At 35.9% G+C, this 4,063-nt stretch overlaps 1 non-coding gene across 1 annotated transcript; it reads left to right on the forward strand.

Moving 5' to 3' along the window:
* Positions 1-1,179: 1,179 nt before the first annotated feature.
* Positions 1,180-1,286, forward strand: LOC121216815 (small nucleolar RNA R71). Its single transcript, XR_005913029.1, has one exon. It is a non-coding gene; the product is annotated as a small nucleolar RNA R71 (small nucleolar RNA).
* The last annotated feature ends 2,777 nt before the right edge of the window (positions 1,287-4,063 follow it).

The following is a 4,063-nucleotide window of genomic DNA, read 5'->3' on the forward strand; positions in this document are numbered from 1 at the left end:
TAAATCAACCAAAGCATTATTAACATCTAAGCTACCAATTAAAAAAGGAATCGTAAAACTCCATGGATCTTTTAATTTGTTGGTCTGCTTGTTCTATAGTATGGCTAAGCAAACTGCATTCAACTCAACATGCGTCGCCTCATCCAACTTTCGCTTGTTTGTTTAAAACTCCTTTAAGAATTTGACTACTTTCGCATCTGCGAAAAAACTTCAATAAACGGTAAGTTAATATGTAATTTTTTTAATAATTTAAGAAATTTACCGAATTGTTCGTCTATACGGTCTTTTCTTGTCGCATTAGGGTATGGCACCCGTGGTTTGTACTCTTTACTAACAGGTTGTTGCTCAATGTGGACTACCTCACCTTTACCTTTACTTACCACTATTCCTTGCCTTGGTTCTGGTTCAAGTTCAACTAACCCTTCCTCATCTTGAATGATAATTGCATTGAAATGTTCCCTTGGGTTAGATTCAGTGTTACTTGGCAGGCTACCTTGTGGTCGTTCAAAAATCAATTTGGCGAGTTGGCCTATCTGAGTTTCGAGCCCTTAGACCGACACTTGTTGATTCTTAAGTGTTGTTTCGGTATTCTGAAAGTGAGTTTCTGACATCGAGATAAACTTTGTTAGCATCTCCTCAAAGTTAGGCTTCTTTTTCTATTGGTAAGGTGGTTGTTGAAAACCCGGAGGATGTTGTGACCTTTGATTCCCTTTACCACCCCACGAGAAGCTGGGATGGTTCCTCTAACCTGCATTATATGTGTTACTATAAGGGTTATTCTGAGATCTAGAATTATTATTACCTATATATTGAACTTGTTCCTCCTCGGTGCTAAAGTTGAAGGGTTGACATTCTGTGTATGCTCCTCCTCCATTTGAATCGCACCTCATCACTGGATGTACCTGAGTAGAACCATACAAACCGTCAATCTTTTTATTTAAGAGTTCTACCTAATTAGATAGCATAGTAACCACATCAAGGTTGAAAACACCGGCTGCTTTCGTCGGCTTTGTTCTCATGACTTGCCATTGATAGTTATTCAGTGACATCTCTTCAATAACTTCGTAAGCCACTTCAGGTGTTTTGTTATTGATAGTCCCACCAACAGCTACGTCAATCATTTGTCTAGTTGAAGGATTCAAGCCATTGTGAAATGTTTGAACCTGACACCATAAGGGCAGCCCATGGTGAGGGCATCTTCTCAAGAGTTCCTTGTATCTCTCTCATGCATCATAGAGTGTCTCTAGATCCATCTGCACAAAAGAAGAGATATCATTCCTCAATTTAGTCGTTTTAGCCGGCGGAAAAAATTTAAGTAAAAATTTTTTGGTCATTTGTTCCCAAGTAGTGATTGACCCTCGTGGTAACAAGTTCAACCACTGTTTTGCTTTGTTCCTCAATGAAAATGGAAACAACCGAAGGCGAATGGCATCATCAAAAACGCCATTGATTTTGAAAGCGTCGCAAAACTCTAGGAAATTCACCAAATGAGCGTTTGGGTCATTGTCCTGCAAACCATAAAACTGAAAAAACTGTTGGATATTTGAATTGCGTTAGGTTTCAGTTCAACACTATTTGCAGCAACAGCAGGCCTAACTATACTTGACTCAGTTCCTGTTAAAGTAGGTTTATCATAATCATACATAGTGCGTGGAGCAGGATTCTGATTTACTGGGTCAGCAGCAATCGCAGGAGGTAGCGGATGTTCCTGATTTTCAGCCATCTCCTCGGTTGTGGTGTGAATGTCGTCCTCTTGCTCTTCCTTTGTGTATCTTAGGCTTCGCCTTATTTCTCTTCGGTTTCTGCGAGCTGTGCGATCGATCTCATATCAAAAAAGTAATGGTCCCGATGGGTTTCTTCTAGTCATGCACTATAAAAAACTGCCAGAAGAGAATAAATGAAAAATTAGAAAAGAAAATAAAAATTTAAATTGCAATAAAAATAAAATGGCTAAAGTAATAAAAATCGAGTGTTCCTAATATCTTAGTTCCCCGGCAACAGCGCCAAAAACTTGATCGTGTGATGTGATACGTGCAATAAGTTTTATAATTTATGAATGTCCGTTCTTGAATACTAACTATTATCACGACAAAGGCAAGCGCACCTTATCGAACAGTAGTATAGCATATGGCAAGACCGGGATGTCGAACCCAAAGGAACTAAAAGTACTAGTATTAACTTTCTTTTTATTATCTAGCCTAAAAATTTAGGGGTTTGTTGTATCTAAATTAATTACTAAACTAAGAATGCACAGGAAGTAAATTGGAGAAATAACTTTTGGGAAAACTAAATGATTTGGACAATACCTAAGGAAAAAAATCTATAACACCACCTTACCCGAGACTGTCGCCAGAGTCGAGCACGAGGCGTTAACAAACTTAAATTATCACTTAAACAATTTCAAACAATTTATTTCACCTTTCGTAATAAACTGCCAATCTGCATCACAGTCGCTAAAAAAAATCATATCTCGAGTTACAAAACTTGAAATTAAAATCTGTAAATTTTCCCTAAAACTAGACTCATATATCTATTTACTAATTTTTTTTCCAGAATTTTTGGTCAGACCAATTACTACAGTTTATTAGTTAAAGTTTCCCCTATTTCAGTGTTCGACTGCTCTAACCTCTATTCACTACGAATCACTTTTCACTCTGTACAGAATTCATATGACTATTTTCTTTGTTTCTATCAAAATTATACTCAATAAGAAATCTATAAATATAAAGTATGACTCCTATATATTTTTGTACAATTTTTAGTGAATTTCTAAAGTCAGAACAGGGGATTCAGATATTGCTCTAACCCTATTCCACCAAAACTCAAATTTCTCATAAAATACAACCCATTTGTCTATTTTGTTTCTTTCATATGAAAATAGACTCAATAAGATTAAATTTCATATTTTATTCATCATCTAATTCTATCTCTACTATTTTTAGTGATTTTTCAAACTCACGTCATTGTTGTTGTATGATACTATTTTATAGCAAATTTCACCTTTTTATGAATTTCCATGGATTGGATAGCACATTAAGTATACATAACACCAAATATGATCTTGATTAGCCATTCCAATGGCTAATCATTACCAAACATTTCCTTACCACCCAGTAACCATATCATAAGATCATATACACAAAATGATTATAATGCTATACATGCCATACTCAAAATATACAAGCCACTATATCAAAATGGTCCACGGATAGTGTGAGTGAGCCTCTGACCGTTTTCAATTTTCGAGCTGCCTTGTCAAAACTACAAAGAATGGAAAGGAGGGAGTAAGCATAAATGTTTAGTAAGTTCACATGTAAATAGCAAGTAACATATTCATGCAATCCAACATAAAACATCATTTGTATAAATATCACCAAGACATTCATGTTACATTTTCATTTACTATCTTACCATGATTTCATCATACCAAGTTCTCAACCCGAGGGTTTAAGCGCATACCTGTCCAAATTTTCTCATTCACCACACTTACCAACATGTCACCTTCGTCTTAAGTATTCTCCTTATTCACTTAAGATTCACCCGTTGAACACATCTGAATATAATTTGGATACACGGATTGCACGCACATAAGTGTGATACCCGCAGCTAGACAAACTCAATAGCCTATGGAAATTATGTAGCTAAGCTACCATGTAACCCGCCCATAAGCGAACTTAGACTCAACTCAACGAGCTCGGGCGTTTATATCCATAAGTGAACTCGGACTCAACTCAATGAGTTCGGATGCCTAGTTACATCTCACGAACTCGAACTCAACTCAACAAGCTCGAAACTCAAATATCCTAGTGACATGTCACTTGTATCCTAATTTATTCCCAAGGTTCAAACGGGATTTTCCTCAATCATACATCTTTTTCGTCTTCCACGGAATGTCGGAACCGATACTTGGTAACATTTCATATTTATCAAGTAGCTTACATAATTTGCATATTACTAAATAATAATCCACAAAGCATAATATTTCATGATAATAATCATCATATCATATAAACAACACTAAATTACTTAAAATGACAATTATGTTACTACATTTACACATGAA

This window comes from Gossypium hirsutum, chromosome A02 (genome assembly GCF_007990345.1).
Source record: "Gossypium hirsutum isolate 1008001.06 chromosome A02, Gossypium_hirsutum_v2.1, whole genome shotgun sequence".
NCBI lineage: Eukaryota > Viridiplantae > Streptophyta > Magnoliopsida > Malvales > Malvaceae > Gossypium > Gossypium hirsutum.